At 40.5% G+C, this 25,526-nt stretch overlaps 1 protein-coding gene across 1 annotated transcript in view; it reads right to left on the minus strand.

Annotated features, from left to right (window-relative positions):
- The window catches only part of LOC146799011 (cholesterol 24-hydroxylase-like), a 475,198-nt gene that overhangs the window by 41,356 nt on the left and 408,316 nt on the right, over positions 1–25,526 (minus strand). The window lies entirely within an intron of this gene.

Consider the following 25,526-nt stretch of genomic DNA (forward strand, 5'->3'; position numbering starts at 1 on the left):
AACCAATACCTCCTCCCCTCCCGTGCAGCTCATGGGGCAAATTTACACACCATAAAAAATGGTTAATTAGGAATTTGCCTTTTCCGTCCAATTAAGAAAATTACCAAGTAGGTACAGGATGGATTGAATGCAGGTTGGTTGTAATACTATAACTAACAGATCTGACAGGCTAACAGCATAATACTTTAGTCAGAGTGGTTACAGGGATCATAACATTAGGTCCTGAAGAGGAAGTCTAGGGGTAGACTTTTGAAACATGTCGACCAGTGAGGCAACTGCTCATTAAAGCATTCTTGTATTGCAGGTTTTGTACGCTGCTTCCAGAGGAGTCCCACCCACTTATTTCATGTTATACTGTTGTTTGTTCGAATAAAGTTGCATTTCCATTTATTTGTGTTGTTTTAATAAAGGTTATTTTTTTTACCAATAAATAAGTGAGTGTATGGGTCTTCTTTTTCTGACAACACTTGTCTGTAGTTTATTGTGAAAATAGGCAGTTGATAGGAGGTTCTGAGGGAAAACATTTGTAATTTTGCGGTGCACCTACCAAATATAAACCAACAGACTATTACATAAATGAAGCCTGGGTAATTCTACAATTGCAAGGGTTCTATGAGTGTATCACTTTATAACACCATGAGTACTGCCCGTGTGATTACAGAACCAATAAGGCACTGCCTAGGGCCAGCGAGGCTTCAGGGACTGGCGAGGCCCACCCTGCATATTTAAGCAAAGCCCAGGATGGTGGCGATCCCCGGACTTGAGTTGGCCTCGAAGCCCCCTGAACAATTAGTAAACAATACCCGGGGAGGTGGCGATCCCCTAGGCTGTGAAACGACTCTGTGCCCTCCCGCGCCAAATTTACATGTGAGATTAAGGTCCCCAGTGCTGCAGAGACCCCGCAATATAAAAATAGGATTGGCCCCAGAACATTACTCAGAAGGGGGCTCATTTAAATGAACGGGTGAGACCCCGCTTAATTTTTTTTTCATTTTTACCATCCGGATCCGATTTATTTAAGCTATACGAGGTTTTCCTCCTCTCACTTCAACGAGGCAAACAAGGATTTGCTATCACAGGGTGGAAGCCATGCTCCCACCCTTTAATAAAAACATAAATGTCCCACGGATGCACACTCCAGGACATTGTAAGAGCTGCGCCTGGGAGGTGCACACGTGTAGTAGAGCGACCAGAGTGTAGTGAAGAGGCAGAGGAAGCCCAAAATCAAAAAATACAAGTCCTACCAGAGGTCGGATGACATAGTTCGATGAGCCGATGACCCTGGAATGAGTAGAAACAGCTTCACGAAGAAAACGTGTCTTCAGCAGAACACAAGGAAGCTAGAAATATTGGTGAATGCTCCCTTCTTTTTACCTTCTCCCGCTCGTCGCCAACTTTATGTAGTGAAGAGGCAGACAGCAGTGGATCTGATAAGTAGATTTATTGCAGGAAAAGAAGACAGCTTAAACAGCCACCAACAGGAGCAGGCAACAAGGCAACCATCTTCTCCAGCACCGTGTACAAACTCCCCAAGATTCCCCTCATGACAGCCCTACATTCTAACATTACATACTTACATTCTAGTAGCATTACATACTAACATTCTACTATGACTTATATTGGAATACTACACAGAGCACATGACTTTACAGCAATGAGCTCATGGTTTCATCCATGAGTCTTGAGACCGGTAGGGGTGAGTAGTTCGCTTCCCAATCCCTGTATTGTATAAACGCAAACTAACACTACTTCCACAGGTATTCTACAGCGCCCAGAGCACATCGCTTTACAGCAATGAGCTCATGGTTTAATCCCCTAGTCTTCAGACCAGTAGGGGTGAGTAGTTTGCTTCCCACTCCCTGTATAGTATAAACGCATAGGGGTGAGTAGTTCGCTTCCCACTCCCTGTATAGTATAAACGCATACTAACACTACTAACACAGTTATACTACAGTGGCCAGTATGATACAGCGCCCGGAGCCCATCACTTTACAGCAATCAGCTCGGTTTGATCTCCGAGTCTTCACACCGGTAGGTGTGAGTACTTCGCTTCCCACTTCTGGTATAGTATAAACGCACGGTAGAGGTCAGTAGTTCGCTTCCCACTCCCTGTATGGTATAAACGCCTACTAACACTTACTTGCACAGGTATGCTACAAAGACCAGAGCACATCACTTTACAGCAATGAGCTCACGGTTTAGGCTCTCGGTTCCATACCCGAGTGTAGCAGCATCTCATCTCAGCACCATGTCACTCTGAGCCACACCACACTTTCAGACCGGTAGGAGTGACTACTTCGCTTCCCACTCCCCCACAGAGGTTACAGTGCTCCTATCCTCCTGTTTCCTACTCTTTTCTCCCTTTTTTCCCCTTACCCCTTACTCGTTTCAACGGAATCATAAAATGGCTGCCACCACTTTCTAGTTGCAACAGCTCGCAGCCAATAAGCAGCAAGCTCATGCTCGTAACGCCTCAGCCAATCAGATGGCAGAATTCCCAAATATCGATATCTGCAAATTTCGATATCTCTCCAAAACTACTGAACGGATTTACACCAAATAAACAAAAGCGTGCTTTCTAGACCAAGACTCTTCTCCCTGCCAAATTTGGGGTAAGTCCGTTCACCCGTTCGACCTGTAGCCTTGTCTAAAGTCTCCTATGGAAATTGCATGGAGAAAACACGTTTTGGGACCCCCTTTTTTCTCAGCCCCCCTTGACGAATCACCCCCAAACTTTCAACATAGAAGCTCATATGAACAAAGAATTAGTTTGGAAAATTTCATGAAGATTCATCAAACGACGCCAAAGTTATAAGCAAAACAGAAAATGGTCTTCCTATGGAAACTTGGTCCTAACTATAACTACCTATATATATATATATTCACTGAAAAAAACCACAGGTTTCAGGGGCGTTATAGTTAGCTGGACTTTTTACTCGTACAAAACCATTGAAATTCCCCCGTTATAGTTAGTTCAGCTAACTATAACTCGCGCGCCCGCAATGCACTGCTGATGACGTCACATATTACATCACTCATGACATGGTCAGTGACATCACTCATGACATCACTGATGACATCTCAAATGACATCACTGATGACATCATCCAGTGAATGTGTGTTTTTCTGAAAATTACATATGTTTTATATATGTATATCTCAAGGTCGATGGAAGAATAAATGGGTATATATGTGTCTAAATGGATGATTTGTTTTTGTAAAATTGATTGTATAACTGACTGATTAAGTGTATCTTAGTGAATACATGTCTTAGTGAGTAATGTTTAAATGTGTAAATATCTGTATCAGTCTCTCACTTTGTGTATAAGTGGCTGCATGGGTTGGTGAGTAGCTACATGAGTGTCTATATAGGTTATTAGTTGGTTTTTTGAGTATCAGTATGAGTGTCTGAGTGTCTGTATGGTTCGGTGGGGGGTATTACGTAGTGCATAGGTGCATGAATGAGTGACTCACTGTTTGTATGTGTTGAAGACAGCATGTGTGCAGGACTGTATGGGTGGATGAGTGTGTGCATGGGTGTGTTAGTGAGTGATAGACTGTCTCAATAGTGTCTTTATGAGTAAATACATAGGTTTTAAACTAGTATATGTGACTATTGGTGTATATAAGTGAGTATATGGGAGAGTGAGAGATTGAAAGAGTTCCTGTATGAATAAGTATGTGTTTCTATAAGTGATTGTTTAAAAGACTAAGTATGTGTAAGTTTCTGTAGAAGTAAGTGTGGTGGTGTGTGTATAACTGTATATGCAAGTAAATGGATGTTTGATTCTCTATTAGCATGAGTGACTATGTGTGTGAGTAACTCTATGGATGAGTGGTGTTGTGTAACAGGATGTATAGGTGTGTGAGTACATATGATGAGTGAGTACATGTATGAGTGACTGTATAGGACTGTTGGTGAATGAGTGGATGTGTATGTGGATCTTAGAATTACTGAATAGGTTGTTGTAACTGGTATTGGTATGTCCATTGTTTTGAACATTGTAGTTTCTATTTTTGAATGTGTGTATCAAAGGTTATATTAGGGGAAGAGGAGGTCTGCCACTCTATCACAAGGATGATGTCATCAGTGATGTCATTAGTGATGTCATTTGAGATGTCATCAGTGATGTCATCAGTGATGTCACTGACCATGTCATGAGTGATGTAATATGTGACGTCATCAGCAGTGCATTGCGGGCGCGCGAGTTATAGTTAGCTGAACTAACTATAACGGGGGAATTTCAATGGTTTTGTACGAGTGAAAAGTCCATCTAACTATAACGCCCCTGAAACCTATGGTTTTTCAGTGAATTTCTAAGGTTTTTTAAATGCTAATTCCTAACTATAACGTGCCTGAAACCTATGGTTTTTTCAGTGAAATTCAAAGGTTTTTTAAATGCTAATTTCTAACTATGCCTACAGAGATAGGACATGTGAAGAAAGAAGAAAAACACACAGAAAGAAAAAAAAGAAATGCAGAAAGAAGCAACAGAAGTCCTCAAAGACGAAGAAAAGTGCAGGAAGAAGGATAACGTGCAGAAAGAACAAACAGAAGAGCAGAAAGAAGCCTTGTTGCAAAATCATCCTGTACCCTCAACTTTTTCAGACGGATACTAGTGGTAACTGAGTCTGACTAACCAGTCCTAAAGCCAGTGCTATGTTAAAAGACACTCAGAATACAGTGAAAACACCTACATACACTAGGGAACACTATGCGTTGGGGTCCCCCTGTGATCAGCATGACCTCCTCTGTAAGCCCCTAGTATATAATAGGGCAGGGGATTAAAACTACCTCTTAAAACGTGCCACAGGGAGTGTTTACACACGTCACCTCAGGCCCCGTCCCCTCACTTCCCACTGTGTAAACACGCCCTGTGGCTGTTTTAAGTTGGGAGATTAAGTCCCCTTGAATCCTGAGGGTCCCTAGGGTCCAACTAGACCACTAGGTACCTCCAGTAAGCGCCACAGAGCTGCGTTGCAGAGAGATGTAAAAAGGGGCACGGCCTAGACCACCTCTCTGCAACGCAGCGGAGTGGTGCTTACTGGAAGCACCTGGTGGGCTAGTTGGCCCCCAGGGTCCCTCAGGATTAAAGGGGAATTATTTCCCCAACTTAAAACGTGCCAAAGGGCTTGTTTGCACACGTTAACTCAGGCCCCGTCCCCTCCCTTCACCACTGTGTAAACACGCCCTGTGGCCGTTTTTAGTTGGGAGATTAAGTTCATTTGAATCCTGAGGGTCCCTAGGGTCTAACTAGCCCACTAGGTACCTCCAGTATGCGCCACAGAGCTGCGTTGCAGAGAGGTGTAAAAAGTGGCACGGCCTGGACCACCTCTCAGCAACGCAGCTCAGTGGCGCTTACTGGAAGCACCTGGTGGGCTAGTTAGCCCCCAGTGGCCCTCAGGATTGAAAGGGAATTATTTCCCCAACTTAAAACGCGCCACAGGGCTTGTTTGCACACGTTAACTCAGGCCCCGTCCCCTCCCTTCACCACTGTGTAAACACGCCCTGTGGCCGTTTTTAGTTGGGAGATTAAGTTAATTTGAATCCTGAGGGCCCCTAGGGTCCAACTAGCCCACTAGGTACCTCCAGTATGCGCCACAGAGCTGCGTTGCAGAGAGGTGTAAAAAGTGGCACGGCCTGGACCACCTCTCTGCAACGCAGCTCAGTGGCGCTTACTGGAAGCACCTAGTGGGCTAGTTAGCCCCCAGGGGCCCTCAGGATTGAAGGGGAATTATTTCCCCAACTTAAAACGCGCCACAGGGCGTGTTTGCACACGTCACCTCAGGCCCCGTCCTCTTCCTTCCCCACTGTGTAAACATGCCCTGTGGCCGTTTTTTAAGTTGGGAGATTAAGTCCCCTTGAATCCTGAGGATTCCTAGGGGCAAAATAGCCCACTAGGTACGTCCAGTAAGCGCCATTGCAGAGAGGTGTAAAAAGGGGCACGGCCTGCACCACCTCTCTGCAACGCAGAGCAGTGGCATTTACTGGAAGCACCTGGTGGGCTAGTTGGCCCCTAGGGTCCCTCAGGATTGAAAGGGAATTATTTCCCCAACTTAAAACGTGCCACAGGGCGTGTTTGCACACGTCACCTCAGGCCCCGTCCCCTCCCTTCACCACTGTGTAAACGCGCCCTGTGGCCGTTCTAAGTTGAGAGAATAAGTCCCCTTGAATTCTAAGGGTCCCTAGGGTCAAACTAGACACCTAGGTACCTCCAGTAAGCGCCACAGAGCTGCGTTGCATAGAGGTGTAAAAAGGGGCGTGGCCTCAGAACACCTGTCTGCAACGCAGCTCCCTGGCACACACTGGAGATACCTGTTGGGCTAGTTGGCCCTCAGGGACCCTCAGTATTGAAGGGGAATTAATTCCCCAACTTACAACTGGCCAGGGGGCGCGTTTGCAAGGTGCTGCAAGGAGGGGGCATGGCCTCCAGCGCGATGCCGGTCTTTTATTTATTTTATTTTTTTAAGAAGGAGGGCTGTGTGGCCCCCCTTCTTTTTCTAATTTACTGGCACTGGGGACCCCATCCCCCAGGGCCTGCACCCTAATTTTTTTTGTTGAAAAAAATAAATTTGGCCCTCCCAAGGCCTTAATCGGCCCCGGGGACCCCAACCCCCGGGTCATGGTTTTTTAATTTAAATTCTTTAGGAGGGGACTGCGTTGCCCCCCTCCTCAGGCCACTTATGGCTCCGGGGACCCCATCCCCCGGGGCCGGCCTTTGTTTTTTATTATTTTAAAAATATATATATTTATAGAAACACCTAGGACATGCTGGACAAACCGTATGTACCTATCACCATGACGATTTGCGTGATATTCATTAAAAGACGACTATGCATAGAATGAATCCACATGGAATGTATTTACACTGCTAGTGAAGCTCTGACGTGTCTGACGCCCCACCGTGCCAAATCCCGGCGCCCCCGCCGGTGGGTACTCTCCAAGTAGACACCCTTGTCGTTTATTTATACAAACATGGGTAGCTATTGACGGGCACATTTAATATACACGCACACCAAGCCATTCAAAGGGGATTCGACAAAAATTCGACCAAACTATGCAAGAAACCCCCCTCATGGTTAATAAAAAACACATCCACTGCCGGATGTGTAATACTTTTTATTTTACTCTCTGGAAAGGAGACGAACCTCACATGAGAGTCACAGCGTGCTCCTGGCTGAGCCCAATGCTGTGTTACACCCACCAGTGCCCGCCGATTGCCTCACACCTCTGTGTTGTATTCCACCAGCTAGTGTGTATGCTATGACACTCTCTAGCCCATATGCACTGTAACACCACCCCGTGAAAATGTCATGCCACACTTGCCTTCGCACGGGTTATATTGCCCCATCTAACATGCCTTCCTAGATGTGTATGTTATAACGCACAGCGCTATGCCATACATATTACAATCTGGGATCCATATCTTTGTCACAGTGCATATGCAACGTTACACTCCCCAGCACATATTTTATATTACAACTTTAGAGACTAGTTATGTTACACAACACTGCCCTGTGCATATTACACTCCAAGGCGCATATCGCATAGCACGCGCTAGTGCCTGTGCTATCTCGCGCTCTCCAATGAATCTGTCATTGCGCACAATGTATTGCATATTATATTTCATGCCCCGGTTCATCTTATATCACACTTTTTGGTGCATAGTTTATACCATATACTACATCTAGTTTTCATTTTCAATGGTGCTCTCAGGACTATGTTCTATATAACACTGCGTCCACCTACCCTTTTCACGGGCATTACATTTTGCGATGGGGTGGAGGGTCAGGGGGTGTTTCTGCCAAGTGAGCCCGGAGTCACAGTCACAAACGTCCTCTTCTTCCTGAATAAAAGTGAGATTATGCTGCATACTTGTTCATATTTTAAGTAGTTCGCACAGACACACATTTTAAAAACAATAATACCCACCTTCTCTGAACAGTTAGCTTGCTGCCCCATCCACCTCCTCCCTATCCTCTGTTGTCTGAATCCATGGACTAGCCTCCTCCCTCCTGCCATGCATGGTCTGATGTGCTGCCACTGCCCTCCATTTAGCATGATGTACCAGTCCACTCCTCCTGCCCTCCATTGCCCAATTCTATGGCCCATCATTGACCTCCTGCTTAGCCTCTGTGCTTAGCTTGCTGCCCCTATTCTCCTTCCCCCTGCCCTCCGATGTCTTTGTGCATGCCCCTGATCCATCCTTTTTGCCCACTATGTTCCATGGACCTGCCACTCCTATCTACTCTGAGTGTTCTGTTGAGCTGCCACTCCCCTCCCACCTGCCTAGCATTGTCAGATGACTGTAACCTGTCCCTGCCACCTCCACCCTGCCTGTCCACATGCCATGTCCCTATGCCCTTCCTCCTGTCCTCCATGGTCCATTTTACTGCCACACCCTTCTGCCCTCCCTGATCTGTTGTGCTGCAACTGCTCCTCCTGCCTGCCCCGCGCGGTCTGTTGTGAGGCCCCTTCCCCTGAACTCTCTTGTCTGTGCCCAGGTCCTGACCCTCCCTTCTATCCTCCATGGCCCTTTGTGCATGCCCCTGCACCCTCCTTCTTGCCCATCATAGCCATTGTGCTGCCACTAACCCTCCCGCTTGCCATACATGGTCTTCTGTGCTGCCATGGCCCCTCCCTCATTCCCTGTGTGGTCAGCTAGCTGCCCCTGACCCCCTCCCACCTTCCCTCCATGGTCTGTGTGTATGCCACCATAGTCTCATTGTTGCTCTCCAGCCCTCTGTTTCCATGTGAAGACCCCCTATTCCCTCCCTCCTGGCTTGTCTGTTCCATTGTAATGCCCCTGATCCGTCCCTCCTGCCCTTTATGGTCTGTTATGCTGCAGCTTTCTCTCCTGTCTGTCCATTATGGTCAGCTAGCTACCATTGCCTCTTTTCCATCGGTTCTCTGTTGTCCATGTGCATGGTCCTGTCCCCTCCCTATTGCTTTCTATGGATTGTTGTGCTGCACTCCCGTCCCGCATGCGCTGTGTGGTGTATTGTGCTGCTGCAAACCCTGATGCCTGCCCTGTAGGGTCAGTTTGGTGCACCTCTCCATGTCCCCCCTGTCCTCTGTTATCTGAGTCCATGTCCCTACCCCAATTCCTCCTGCCTACCATGATTCAATGTACCATACTTGCGAACATTTTGAACTTGGTAAGAGGGAGATTTTGAAAAAAAACTGGGGTATTGATTTTCCCCTTTGAGTTACATTACAAAAGAGGAGATTGTAGACAGGAGACAGATCAAATAAAGCCCATTTGAGCTTAAAAACATTGGACGTTTCCTGGCTGAAACGGGTCTGTTGGCATGTATGGTTGTACTACCACTGCCTCTTCCTTCTGCCCACAATGGTCTATTATATTGCCACAGCCTCTCTTGCCAGTCCTGTATTGTTGGTTTGTTGCCCATGCCCCCCTTTCCACTGCCCTCCATGGTCTGTTGTGCTGCCACTGCCCTTCCTGCCTGCCCAGTGTGGTCAAATTGTTGCCTCTGCACTCTCCTACCTGCCTTCAATTTTCAGAGTCCGTGCCCCTGGCCTCTGCCTCTCAACAGTATCCCAATGAACAACTAGATTGCTAACATTCTATATTTATTACAAAAGTGTGGAACGCCTGACGTCATCTTGATGTAATCAAAACTGTAATACCTAGAGTATTTCCTTTAGAAATTACATATATGAGAGGGTCTTATTTGCATCAAAATTATGGTTAGTGCTCTAAAAAACTAAAAAGAGGACATATTTTCTGAGTTTTCAAATAGCGACAAAGAACTTTTAAATTATTTGTAATCTTTATGTTTTTTTATCCAGTTGACCACTTGATTAAATGTTGCACCTTGGCGAGAGGATGTGGTGTTACTTCCAGAGCTGCAGACTTTGCAACTGGGGAACCAGGTTGGAGTTTCTGCTTCAGCTCAACATTCTGTGATTGTGGTCAAATCACTTAATCTCCCCATGTCTACAACCAAAATGAATTTGATCTTGTGTGATGTAACCAGTGCTCATGTAAAGCATTCCAATACCTGACAAGTCTGCACTATATAAAACTGCAAATACACAAAAAATAAGTGTTTTGCACACTTGGGCTACATGTGGGCTACATCTGGGTGACATCTGTGCTGCATTTAGGCTCTTTTGTGTCTGGTGGCCATCTTGGGAAATTAATTTGTCATGAGGTTTCCTAATTTCCTCATTTACTGCAGTCTCTTCAGTAGGAAATGCTTTCAGTTTTTTACTTTGATTCCATCAAGAAGGTATTCAGATATGTCACACATTTGCCATAAATTCTGAATGTTAGCACTCTAGTTGCTCATTAGATCACTGTAGTAAAGCTACTGCTCACCACGGAAGTCTGCTGCTGGTATTAAAAGTGCATGTTTCAGTCTGCATATCAGAAGTTTTTTAATGAAATAGGAGGATTTGAGAAGTCACTCAAAATGTGCCCTAAGTTTTCTTTCTGCAGCACTAATCATAATTTCTATGGCAAAATGAATCCCCTCATTGTGTTCCTTTGTAAATTAAATGTTTTTAGTGTTACCACTTTATTCCATTCAAGATGGCTTCAGGTGTGCCATACTTTTGTCATAAGTAAGACTATTAGCGCTCTAGTTGTTCGTTAGAACACTCTGGGACATTCTGTCATTGGGCTATACTTGGGCTACATCTGGGTGATATTTGGGCTACATTTGGGCTCTTTTGTCTCTGGTGGCCATTTTGGGAGACTTATTTGTTTTGATGTTTCCTAATTTCCTCATTTACTACAGTCTCCTCAGTAGGAAATACTTTCATTTTTTTACTTTGATTCCATCAAGAAGGCATTCAGATGTGTCACAAATTTGCCATAAATTCAGAATGTTAGCACTCTAGTTGCTTATTAGATCACTGTAGTAAAGCTACTGCTCACCAGGGAAGTCTGCTGCTGTTATTGAAAGTGCATGTTTCAGTCTGCATGTCAGAATTTTTTAATGAAATAGAAGAGGATTTGAGAAGTCACTCAAAATGTGCCCTCATTTTTCTTTCTGCAGCACTAATCATACTTTCTATGGCAAGATGAACCCCCTCATTTTGTTCCTTTTTAAAATAAATATTTTAAGAATTACCACTTTATTCCAACCAAGATGGCTTCAGGTGTGCCATACGTTTGTCATAAGTAAGACTGTTAGCGCTCTAGTTGTTCTTTAGAACACTCTGGGAAGCTGCAGTGGAACACAAAGGAATCAACTGACAGTCTCTGCCCTTGTTGGATGTACATGTTTTACTGAGAATGTCAGACTTCATTCTCACATGACTGAGAAAGATAATGTGAATTTACAGAAAATATGCTCTCAGTTAGCTTATAGATCACCTTCCAAACCTCTGAGGGAAAAGGATGAGAAAGTATATCACAGCAGAAGGCTTTTTCACATGGTAAAATCACCTTAGAACACACCACAATTCCTAAAAGGAGTATGGTACCATCAACAAATGATTTATAATGTAACTAAAGTCTTAAAACCTTCTATGCTTTTTAATGAGGTGCTATCATGTATATTGGTCCCAAGATGGCTGAAAACACTTCTTGGATGAAGTGCTGACAGCCAATCAGATCTCACGATGAGATGTGTGGTTAGGCTCCGCCCAGATATATATGTGATTTTACTTTTGATTTTATCGGGAACTACTGAATGGATTTACACCATTTAAGCAAAAGGCACATGCCTGACCTGAGGACTACCTCTTTGCCAAATTTCAAGTAATTCTGTTCAGCCGTTCGGGCTGTACCTTCGACTAAAGGTCCTATGGGAAAATGCATGGGGAAAACGTGTTTTGGGACCCCCTTTTTTCTCAGCCCCCGCTTGACGAATCACCCCGAGACTTTCAGGGTAGGAGCTGAGCGGAGCGCCCCATTAGTTTTGAAAATTTCACGAAGATAAGTCAACCGGCGCCAAAGTTATTCAAAATAGAATTTTCAGATTTCCTAAGGGAACTCGGTCCTAACTATATCTATCTACTGGCGACCGCCAGTAGATAATATATATATATATATATATATATATATATATATATATATATATTCACTGAAAAAACCATAGGTTTCACACATGTTATAGTTAGCTGTACATTTCACTCGTAAAAAACCAATGAAATTCCCCCGTTATAGTTAGTGCAGGCAACTATAACTCACGCGACCGCAATCCTCTGCTGATGCTAATACTGTATTTAGACACTTATTTGCCCATGTCTTCTTCCATTAAATTTTAGCTATACATATATTACAAATATTTTTTTTTCATAAAGACACATATGTCATCAGCAGAAGATTGCGGTCGCGTGAGTTATAGTTGCCTGCACTAACTATAACGGGGGAATTTCATTGGTTTTTTACGAGTGAAATGTACAGCTAACTATAACATGTGTGAAACCTATGGTTTTTTCAGTGAATTTGCAAGGTTTTTTAAATGCTAATTCCTAACTATAACGTGTGTGAAACCTATGGTTTTTTCAGTGAATTTGTACGGTTTTTTAAATGCTAAGTTACTTTACGCCATTCGTGGCGTGCGCGCCCAGTTAACGCAGTTCGTTCCGTGCGCGCACGGTGCGCTTCGCGCACCGCGCGCCCACTTTACGCAGTTAGTGCCGTGCACGCACGGTGGTCACGCGGAACAGATTTACACCAAACCTACAAAAGGCACTTCCTTGACCTGAGGACTACCTCTCTGCCAAATTTCAAGTAATTCTGTTCAGCCGTTCGGGCTGTAGCTGTGTCTAAAGGTCCTATGGAAAAATGCATGGGAAAAACGCGTTTTGGGACCCCCCTTTTATCTCAGCCCCCGCTTGACGAATCCCCCCGAGACTTTCAGGGTAGGAGCGGAGCGTAGCGCCCCACCTATTTTGAAAAATTCGCGAGGATTCGTCGACCGGCGCCAAAGTTATTCAAAATAGAATGTTGCGGATTTCCTATGGAAACGTGGTCCTAACTATAACTACCTACTGGCGACCGCCAGTAGGTAATATATACATATATATATATGTATATATATATATATAGATTCTAATACAAATTGGGTTGCAGGTAACTTGCCCGGCACCACCAATCTCAGACACTGGTCCCCACCAGTGCAATTATATATTCAACACAAACAAATCTGAGATAATCAGAGTTTCAGATTTCAAGCAAAGAAACAATATATAAGTCTTCTTATGTGTTCATTTTCTGATGTTTATTCTTATTTTCGTTGTAGACATTTACGTATGAGAATCACAGTGATGCCTTCTTTTTTTCTCTCTGTGGTGGTCAGATTTACATACAAATATCACAGTAAAGCCAACACGTGTTTCGCGCACACTGCGCTTCTTCAGGGCTGTCATACAAACAAAATAATTTTTTTTTAAAAAACAGTAAAGAAAAACAACTTACTATAAAGCACATTCCTGATACATTATTACAAATTAACACTTATTCAGAATTCGAACAATTTTTATAAAAACATAATTATTAATTTGTAAACTCAAAAGCAGTATCAAAATTAGAACCGATTGTTCAATTAGTCAAACGTGCACAGAAATTCGAATTGTCAAAATAATAAACACATTTCCTTTGTTAAGTATACCCATTCTAATAATCCATAATCCATAGTAGTGTATCGTATTTAAAATTATCCTCCCAGTTCTTATAATGGCTGGAGCATTTCTTTACCTCAGTTAAGTAGCTAATCTCACTTCTTGCCTTGTATTTTGGAAAAAGTTCTCCCATTAGTAGAATATCCGTTTTCTAAGTATAGGTTCCTAAAATAATATATATTGATTTTACCTTATTGCTTTGTTTTATTACAAATAATCACTTATAATATTAGAACTTAATTCTCACCCTCATTATTCATGTATAGTTGTTGCACAGCTAAAATAGATCTTCATAGTCAGAGTGTATTCTTGGTCAGTCCTCAATCTAATGAGCCATGATAAGATCTGTAATAGTCCGAAGCCAAACACATACCTCAAAAAGTGTCACATAGTATAAAAAATATATATATATATTTTTTTGTTTGTATTATTAAAAAGTTTTTTAATCCAATGTTTGTTAAGCCTCATACCAGGATCGAACCCGAGAAGCTTATTTATTTTTTGGTTCCATGATCTAATGCACTACGCTGTCCTCCTTGTCAAAGCAGATCCAGTTTCAACTAGCTATCTGTTTAGTTTTTTAAGTTAATTGTATGTTCAGAAAAGCTTCTAATGAATTGTACCCAAAATTAGAGAACACTGGCTAATATTTTCACATTTGAATCAACACTATAGGTACACTCTACTCTTCGTGCTGACTGAAGACTTCATTCTTTCAATATCAGTGAAAAATAACTGTGAAAATTAACTGTGAAAAATAACTATGAAAAGTAATTGCGAGATAGGACAGGACCTGTCAATATTTTAAAGTCAAATCGACACTGAAATGACTATGCTTTTTATCAAAGTTCAACAAAATTAGAATTTCTATGCTAGAGAACTCTTCTTACCTCTCAGCATTTCGACGATCGTCTAACCTTTTCCTCAGCCCGTACCGCAGACAAAACATTAGTGTTAACTACCACTATATATACTCCCCCTTAGTCAATCAATTAACGTAAATTGGCGGGAAAAATTTGTTTAAATTTTAGCGGCCTCTAGATAAGCCGTTGTCAATACGATATAATATGAATTATTATCAACATTAGTTCTTCTCCTTAATATTGTTAAACATTCATTTTTGAGCAAAATTTGAATTTATATTAAAAGTTAAAATTGAATACTACGTGTTGCAAAATTAAAGGATTTATAAAAAGAAATTCTTAAGTTAAATTTTTTCTCTCACCACGAACTCGAACCCCCACTGTTGACTCTATTAGGATTTAGTGTTTAACTGCTTTGAGCTATCTTATAAGTCAGTGCGGTCCGTATTTTTAATAAATATCCCTTTCAACTCTTAAACTAATACTATGATAAAGGTGGTAAATTAAAAGTATATATGATTCGACTTGAAATAGTTATAATGAATAAAGCATAAGGAATCAATTTGTGGTATCTTGTTAATTATCCAAACCCATACATCTTCTAAGTATCTAAGCCGAGAATCGAACCCTGGGTAGCTAGCATTGAATCTTAATCGTTCTTATGTGTTGTGCTATCTAACATAAAAGTTGCATCTTATAATAATGTTCCTACCATAAAATCCCATGATATTTCACAATTGTTTCATAAGTCCTTAGTCTTAATCTATAAATTAGGACAACAAAAAAGTAGCCAAAGTGAAAAACAAATATACATACGATCTATTTTAAATATCCTCTTAATCGACTAGTATTAAATCTATTAAGTTAGTAGTTTACTAAATTTGTTAATTCCTCCTCAATCTAATTGAAAACCCAAAAGTTATTACTTGCTCAGACCATTTAATGAAAGAGCGTACCCAAAATTAGGATGCTCAATGGTTGGTCTTTATTAGAATCAACATCAAAGCTACCTCACCAATTCCCCTATTTTGCTCAGGTCACTGTACCTATTCTCAACTTCTTAATTGTAATGTCGCAGGAGGTCGTGATCCATGGGCAGTTACTTACTGTCCCAATTATAGTCATCTAAAATATCAATGAATATACATATGCATTTCTCTTATTCATTCCAACATGAGACAGACAGAGTCGCAATGGAAATTAAATTAAGATATTAAGATATTACCTACATGCTGTATGTATATCCTACTCATTAAGGTCCCAGTTAACTCAATAATGTATATATTTCACGATCCATATTCAACCCTTATTGTACTGCTCGTAATTTGTTAATCCAAAAGGTTTCTCTAGATCTTAGTTTTGCTTCTAAGTCTCCACCTCTTCTATCAATATTAACTTGTTCAATACCCATGAATTGGATATCTCTTAATTCAGTCAGTTTATGTTTATCTTTGAAATGAACTGCCATTGGATATTTAGGATCGCAGTTTTTAATGGCTCTAAGATCTAATCTTCAGTTTTCTCATGGATGAACCCACATATATTTTCTTACAAATACAGGTCATTGTGTATACACAGTGACTCATATTGCAATTAATGAAAGAGTTGATTCTATACGTGTTCTTATATGTATGATCACAAAATGTTTGAGCTTTGTCTACAACATATTTACAGCAAATACATTGATTGCATCTGTAACATCCAGGTGTTAAGATGTTTCTTGTTAATAATTGTTGTTCATTCTGCACTTCATATTGACATGTATCACTAGGACTCAGAAGATTTCTAAGTGTTGGTGCTTTTTTATACACCATTTTAGGTTTGATGTTTAGAAATTGGGCAATTTCTTTATCTAAAGTCAATATATCCCAATATTTACGAAGTGAATGAAAGACCCTATCATTTCCTTCACTGTACGTAGTGATATATCTAATCACATCTTTTTATTCTCTCTTAGTCGCGGTCTGTCATTCAAAAGTTCATCTCTTGTCACTTTCTGTGCTCTGCGTCTAGCTTTTTCTACAGTTCTACTGTCATAACCTCTTCTCAAAAATCTTTCAGTTATATCTTTAGTTACAATTTGATATTCCATATCCTCACTACAATTTCTTTTAGCTCTAAGAAATTCTCCATACGGAATATTATCAATCTGCATTCTTAGGTGTCCCGATTTAGCATGTAATATTGAATTTGTTGATGTTAATTTCCGAAAAAGTCTCGACTCTATGTGTCCATGTGAAACGTACATTTCTACATCTAAGAAAACAATGCTTTCTCGATTATATTCAAGAGAAAGAGTCATATTATAGTTGTTAGTATTTAAATATTTGTGAAATAGTTTTAGCTTTACTTCACTACCTTTCCAAATCATAAACACATCATCTATAAATCTACCCCCGTAGATAATATTTTCCTCAAATTCCCTTCGCCTCCAAGCATGTTCTCTTTCATAATGTCCCATAAATAAGTTAGCGTATGAAGGTGCGAATTTCGCACCCATTGCTGTTCCTGTTATTTGATTAAACAAATAACCTCTATAAAAAAAGAAATTGTTTGTAAGAACCAAGTATAGAAGCTCTAGTATCATATTAGAATGTTGAAGATAGCTTGCTGATTTGGTATACAGGAAATATTTAACAGTTTCAATCCCTTTATCGTGTTTAATACTAGTATAAAGGCTGTTAACATCCATAGTTACTAGAATCATTCAATTTTCCCAGGTAATATTTCTCATTTGTCGTAAAAAATCTTTAGTATCGTTGATATACGACACAAGAGTTTTAACAAATGGTACTAGGAACATATCTATATATTCTGATATATGTTCTGTCCTACTACCAATACCAGATATAATTGGTCGTCCCGGTGGTAGTTTCCCACCTTTATGTATTTTCGGAAGGAAATAGATTATAGGTGTTTTTGCTTTATCTACCAATAAATAATTATATTCATCGATGTCTATCAATTTTTTGTCTAAATACACCTTCAATAAATTCTGGATAGTTTCTTTTGAGTTGGCTAGCTGAGATACATTTGCTTTCGCATAACTCTCACGATCTCTCAGTTGTCTTAGTGCTTTATTATGATAGTCATTGTGGTTTAACACCACAAACATTCCCCCCTTTATCTGCTTGTCGAATAATAATAGTTTTGTCTTTACTCAAGTTTTGCAGTGCTTTAAATTCATCTTTATTTAGATTGTACTTACATTTGCTTGGTATGTCTTTGTCAAACTCTCTCATAACAAGATTAGTAAATACATCTATCACATTCTCTCCTTTCGTAGGAGGTACAAACTTAGATTTTGGTCTTAATTTACTAGGTACACTATGGTCAGTTTCAATATCTAGTTCTAATGCGATATCCTCAATGTTACAGTTAGTTTCATCATCCAAATTAACAAGACATCCAATGTCATTTAGTTCTTTTATAGACATTTGACTAATATATACAAAGAGTTTTTCTCATGTCCGTTTTGTTCAAAAAATATTTCTTCAGTTTCAATGTCCGTGCAAATCTATTGACATCCACTTTAGATTTCAAATCATCCCATTTATGTGACGGTGCAAAACTTAAGCCCTTAATAAGAACATTAATTTCTGCTTTTGTCAAAGATTTACTAGACAAATTGACTATCAAATTTTCTATTTCCTCATTTCTGTCTCCCTCTGTAGTTTTGACCTGGTTCTTACCCCATCTCTGTTTCTGTATTCTACGGAAGGTCCTAGTACCCCCTCCTTTGCTGCCTCTCCTCCTCTCATTATCTGTTCTCGATCTCTCCCTGCTGCTTGAAATTGTACTCTCCGCATTCTTTTGAGTTCCCTTAAAAAAGAAGAGGTTCTCGCCCCAGCTCCTGTTTCCTCAATGTTAGACCGTTCTGTATCAGATTCGCTACTACTTAGACCAGCACTTGAAGTGTCACTAAGGATTATAGTTTTAGTGGTATTCTTAATAGGATTTTTAATGTTTCTATCATCATTTTGTATAGAGCCGTCAAATTTTCTAGCATATGTATACACCCTGCCATATTTGTAATCTCTTTCGTCTCTCGCGAATTTAAGCCTCTTTTTTTCTTTTAATTTAACTTGATACAAATACATAATTTTATCTAAGAACTCATAGTTTTTGGCTGTATTCTCTGAGCAATTATTGATTATCTATGTCTTTCTTTATTTCCTCAATCTCAACCAATAACAATTTTCTTTGATCTTGAGCAAATTCAATACTTAACTGAGGTAAAGAAATGCTCCAGCCATTATAAGAACTGAGAGGATAATTTTAAATACGATACACTACTATGGATTATTAGAATGGGTGTACTTAACAAAGGAAATGTGTATATAGTCTTTTGACAACCCGAATTTCTGTGCACGTTTGACTAATTGAACAATCGGTTCTAATTTTGATACTGCTTTTGAGTTTACAAATTAATAATTATGCTTTTATAAAAAATGTTCTAATTCTAAATAACTGTTAATTTGTAATAATGTATCAGGAATGTGCTTTATAGTAAGTTGTTTTTCTTTTCTGTTTAAAAAAAAAATTATTTTGTTTGTATGACAGCCCTGAAGAAGCGCAGTGTGCGCGAAACACGTGTTGGCTTTACTGTGATATTTGTATGTAAATCTGACCACCACAGAGAGAAAAAAAGAAGGCATCACTGTGATTCTCATATGTAAATGTCTACAACGAAAATAAGAATAAACATCAGAAGATGAACGCATAAGAAGACTTATATATTGTTTCTTTGCTTGAAATATGAAACTCTGATTATCTCAGATTTGTTTGTGTTGAATATATATATATATATATATATATATATATATATATATATATATTACCTACTGGCGGTCGCCAGTAGGTAGTTATAGTTAGGACCCTGTTTCCATAGGAAATCCGCAACATTCTATTTGGAATAACTTTGGCGAATCCTCGCGAATTTTTCAAAATAGGTGGGGCGCTACGCTCCGCTCCTACCCTGAAAGTCTCGGGGGGATTCGTCAAGCGGGGGCTGAGATAAAAGGGGGGTCCCAAAACGCGTTTTTCCCATGCATTTTTCCATAGGACCTTTAGACACAGCTACAGCCCGAACGGCTGAACAGAGTTACTTGAAATTTGGCAGAGAGGTAGTCCTCAGGTCAAGGAAGTGCCTTTTGTAGGTCTGGTGTAAATCTGTTCAGTAGTTCCTGAGAAAATAGCATTTAAATCAATATATATATCTGAGCCAGCTTACGGTGCGCTTACGGTAAGCTTACCGTACGCGTACGGTGCCGTGCGCGAGCGCGATTCTGATTGGCTGTTAGATCTTAGTAAACATTCGAATCGTTCGAAACCAGGAAGCGGCGGCCGCCATTTTCTCTCTCGCACTCTGAGGGGGGGAGGAAAAACAAAGGGAAAAAACATATAAAGGGACTGTTTAAACAGCTCCTAACCACCTAGCCCTGAATAATGTGTCCCTAAAGATCCCCTAAGGTCAAAAATTCATTTTTATTTTTTTACGAAAAATCGCCGATTACGCTTACCGTACACGTACGGTAAAAAAAAAAAAAAAAAAAAAAACAATTATCCACACTTTCCCCACCCCGTGTGCAAATGGTGCCTGCAGGGCACGCACCATTTGAGCATGGCTTATGTACAACTAAAAAATTTAAAAGCTTACCTTTCACAACGAAGCGCATAATATGTCCTCCATGTGCGCACGGTGCGCGAAGCGCATCGTGCGTACATGGGCCATCCACGGCACTAACTGCGTAAAGTGGGTGCGCGCACGGAACGAACTGCGTTAAGTGGGCACGCACGCCACGAATGGCGTAAAGTAACTTAGCATTTAAAAAAACGTACAAATTCACTGAAAAAACCATAGGTTTCACACACGTTATAGTTAGGAATTAGCATTTAAAAAACCTTGCAAATTCAATGAAAAAACCATAGGTTTCCCACATGTTATAGTTAGCTGGACATTTTACTGATAAAAAACCAATGAAATTCCCCCGTTATAGTTAGTGCAGGCAACTATAACTCACGCGACCGCAATCCTCTGCTGATGACATATGTGTCTTTATGAAAAAAAAATATTTGTAATATATGTATAGCTAAAATTTAATGGAAGAAGACATGGGCAAATAAGTGTCTAAATACAGTATTAGCATCAGCAGAGGATTGCGGTCGCGTGAGTTATAGTTGCCTGCACTAACTATAACGGGGGAATATCATTGGTTTTTTATCAGTAAAATGTCCAGCTAACTATAACATGTGTGAAACCTATGGTTTTTTCACTGAATATATATATATATATATCCATCAACAATTTGATCCGCTAGAAGCCCGACCTCACCAGGGCAGTCACGGCGCATGGGGCGGAGCACCCCATTCACATCCCAACAATACCTTCAACTGCACTGGAAAGAAGGGCGTCGGACACTGGATTGACAAGACACTTCAGCACTTTATTACGCTTCGTAGCAGCTGGCTTCCACACCTAACGCGTTTCAGCTATTTGCATAGCCTTTCTCACAGGTGAGTTTAATTTTAGAGTTTGCGGTGTGACTACATCCTTTTATACGCCTACGTCGGATTACTGAGTTTCCTGTAGTCTTAACATCATACAAGTCCCATAATGCACCTTGTGAACACAGTCTCTTTAATAACTGCCTTTAGCAAAATCTTTTCCCTTTCACCTTCCAATAAACTGGTGCTTTTGACGTGCACATTTTTTCATGTAAGAGTCCTTTAAGGTGTTCCTTTATACTCTTTTTTTTGTAGCAATACCTGTGTGTCTTTGAATCCTTCGAGCAAAGACGAGTGTCATTCACTCTCCCTTGCCTCGCAGCGACACCCGAAGTACTCGGCTGAACTTCGTCGTGCCATCATTTCATCAGGGACACTGCGGGCGGATCAAGCTTCCTTAATTAAACATCCATCAACAATTTGATCCGCTAGAAGCCCTACCTCACTAGAGCGGTCACGGCGCATGGGGGCGGAGCACCCCATTCACATCCCAACAATACCTTCAACTCCACTGGAAAGAAGGACACCGGACACTGGATTGACAAGACTCTTCAGCACTTTATTACGCTTCGTAGCAGCTTGCTTCCAAACCTAACGCGTTTCAGCTGGATGTGTGACTAAACAGCTACTGCCTAAACCACTACTACTTTTTTTTACAACGACTTCCTAAACCACGGAAAAAAAAACACCTCATGACTGGCCAATAGATGGCACTATTGTAATAACAATACTTCAACTAAATATTTTTAACTTGCTCATTACCCATTTCATTGATAATTTATTCTACGTATATTTTAATATATAGTCATATTTTTTAAAACCGCACGGAATACAAATTATTGAAAAGTTTTGAAAATGATATTATGCTTATAGTGTTTTGAGGTTATTTATACAAATCTATATTGTTACTAATGTAAGTACTGCACTCGCTGAACAGTTTGTTGAAGAAAGTGTTCAAAGTATTCTGAGTGCTGTAATGAGCCAATACTGGGCGGATCTGTTGAGTATTTGTGTACTTTTATTTTTGTGCATATATATTATCTACTGGCGGTCGCCAGTAGATAGTTATAGTTAGGACCGTGTTTCCATAGGAAATCTGAAAATTCTATTTTGAATAACTTTGGCGCCGGTTGACGAATCCTCGCGAAATTTTCAAAACTAATGGGGAGCTCCGCTCAGCTCCTACCCTGAAAGTCTCGGGGTGATTCGTCAAGCGGGGGCTGAGAAAAAAGGGGTTCCCAAAACGCGTTTTCCCCATGCATTTTCCCATAGGACATTTAGTCCAAGCTACAGCCCGAACGGCTGAACAGAATTACTTGAAATTTGGCAAAGAGGTAGTCCTCAGGTCAGGCATGTGCCTTTTGCATATATGGTGTCAATCTGTTCAGTAGTTCCTGAGAAAATTGCAGTTAAAAGCACATAAATATCTATAAGCGCGCACCGTGCGCTCACCGTGGGCGCACCTTAACGTGCGCGAGCGTAATTCTGATTGGTGGTTACATGTCAGTCAACGTTCGAATCGGTCGAAATCAGGAAGTGTCGGCCGCCATTTTGTGTGTTGTGTGTGTGACAGGGAAAAAGAAAGGTGGAGAACGTGAAAAGGGGGCAGGGTAGAGTATTCCTGACCCCCTAGCCTTTGTCAGGGTGTCGTTGAAGGACCCCGAAAAGTGAAAAAAACTTTTTTTTTTTCAAAAAATCGCGGTGTGCGCGCACGGTGCGCGCACGGTGAAAAACCTTAAAAGAAAAGAAAACACATTTTAAACGAGTGTAAAATAAATATATAAAAAATATAATAAAACATACATAACTTAGCATTTAAAAAACCTTACAAATTCACTTAAAAAACCATAGGTTTCACACACGTTATAGTTAGGAATTAGCATTTAAAAAACCTTGCAAATTCACTTAAAAAACCATAGGTTTCACACACGTTATAGTTAGGAATTAGCATTTAAAAAACCTTGCAAATTCACTTAAAAAACCATAGGTTTCACACATGTTATAGTTAGCTGGACATTTCACTCGTAAAAAACCAATGAAATTCCCCCATTATAGTTAGTTCAGATAACTATAACTCATGCGACCGCCACTCTATCACAAGGATGATGTCATCAGTGATGTCATGAGTGATGCAACTGACCATGTCATGAGTGATGTAATATGTGACGTCATCAGCAGTGGATTGCGGGCGCGTGAGTTATAGTTACCTGAACTAACTATAACGGGGGAATATATATATGTATATAGGCAGCAGGCGACAGCGTGGACAAGAGAGGAGGCAGGTGACAGCGCGGGAGGTCTTGGGGCAGGCAACGACACGGGAGGGACTGGGGTAGGCAACGACGCGGGAGGGAGGGCAACAAGAGAAAAGGCAAATTAGATTTTCGATTCTAGTACACATCCTTAATTAAGTAGAGGATGTGTTCTCAAATGTCGCAGTGAATAGTGTTTCCCTAAAAGCTCAATAATTAGGTTGATCTGTAATGCTTCTTAATAAAGACTACAGTGAAACAAGATAATGGAGGCAGAGTCCCCCGCATACAGAAATACCATCGCCAGAAGTTCTGGTTGAATGGTGAGAGACCAAAAAACATTGTGGATACTGTTTTTTTATCTGCCAATAAGAGATTGTTTAGCAGGGATGGTAGTCAGACTGTGTCATTCATATTGCAAAATTATATGAGTTGATCAATACTTGTGAAAAGTTTTCATTATTCTTTTTGGTTTATTTATAGGATATAGGGTTTCCCAATATTTGTCTGCCCCTGAAGATGTGTGAATTTGCGATTATGCATTAATCTGCTGACGTTAGATCTATTGGTTTAGTTAATACATTCTAATTAACATTTGAATTCATGTGCACAAACTGGGAAAAAAAAAATATATCACTTACTTAAATCCAATTAAAATTACGTGGATGCCTTGTGTAGCTGTTGACCTATTCTGTGCTTCTAAAACCGCAAGTCGATCACCGATGTTGTTTTCAGTCCGAGTCGTGGTTTAGGAGCGTCGTTGTTCGGAATTCCTCGTTGTTCTGACTACGTTGTTCAGGTAAGCCGTGATTTAGACTTCGTTGTTTAGGATGTTTCCCGTTTCAGCTATTTGCATAGCCTTGTTCACAGGTGAGTGTCATATATATATATATCTCTTTACAGATGTTATAATCACTCAGTTTTGCCATATGAGGTACTATGAAAAATTATGGTAGCACCTTGCTACAAGATGGTATAAATTCTGCCTGGCAGGCAGGTACATTGAGGGTTACTTTACTAGTAGGACCAGAAAACACTTGATAAGCACCATTATAAAATAAGTACCCTTGAATGTCTGAAAAACACTCAGATATGTTTTGGAGGTACTATGGAATATGATGGCAGCAGCCTGATATGTGATGATATCATCCATATTTTATAGTACAAGCTCTTATCTGGTAAAGGAACATGGGCATTGTCTTCTGACTATATTTAAAATCTATGTTTCAAATGTTTTTTTTAAATGAAGCATACACTTTTAATAGGCAACTACATAGTTAGTTGCAATACAAAACACGCAAAATACTTTTACTATAGCAGAAGCATTGGACTATGTCATTACCTCCACCATCCAACCTGCGTGTAAGACATGGGGCCTACTATCCATTATGTATGTGCTGTAAAATCCAACGTTTGCCCTTATTTATTTCACACCTTGTTGGAGTCCACCCCTATCCCCAAAACCTTCAACCCTCTTGGAGAGGGCTGGCCTCACAAGATGCTCATACTCTATGTTTGTCAGTCAAACATTTCATAGCCAAATTTCTTTTCATATCCTACATGAAGAAAAAAAATCAAGAACAAGCAGTAGCTAAAATGGTGCACCTCACAACTACCTGTAATACGGGCAAATGAAAGTCTGCGACAATGGAGGACCAAATTGTGTTGTGTTAGCTGTCACATATATCTTTTACACAAGAATTTAGAAACAATTTACAGAATAAAAAGGAGATTTACATACAATTTGGAACCCCCTCTCTTTTTACCATATGTCATTTGGTGCACCTTGCTGTGTGTTTACATTAATACAGTCCTTGTTTTAGACCGCACCTTGACAGCAGGTGTTGATATTGAGTGCACATATCAGGTATATTTCATGTTTGATTAGCTGGGGAAATACAGGTAAGGTGTTATTCCTGCTAGTGGGTCCGCTGCCCTGCTCATGTTTGAATTGACAAAATTACCTGTCAAGAAATGGGAAACTAAGTGAAACATTGTGTGCCGGTATTGTGTTTTCATTTCTATTAGTATTACATTAATATTACCTGGGTTAAGGTTTCACTTATTCACCTAACTAGTGCAAGTTAAACACGTGAATACAGCAAGTAACACCTGAACGGTGACAAGCTAACCATTGCCAAGTGTCCGCTAACGCGCAGCACCATGAGTGGCCCATCTTCAGTACCTCTTGATCAGTTTGAGCGGCACAAATTTATTTTGTACGTGCAAGTACGGTAAACCCACAATTATGTGAAAAATCAACAGCCACATAATTACATAATAGCAGTGATCCCCATTGCA

The sequence above is a fragment of the Triturus cristatus genome, chromosome 9, assembly GCF_964204655.1.
Source record: "Triturus cristatus chromosome 9, aTriCri1.1, whole genome shotgun sequence".
In the NCBI taxonomy this organism is placed as follows: domain Eukaryota; kingdom Metazoa; phylum Chordata; class Amphibia; order Caudata; family Salamandridae; genus Triturus; species Triturus cristatus.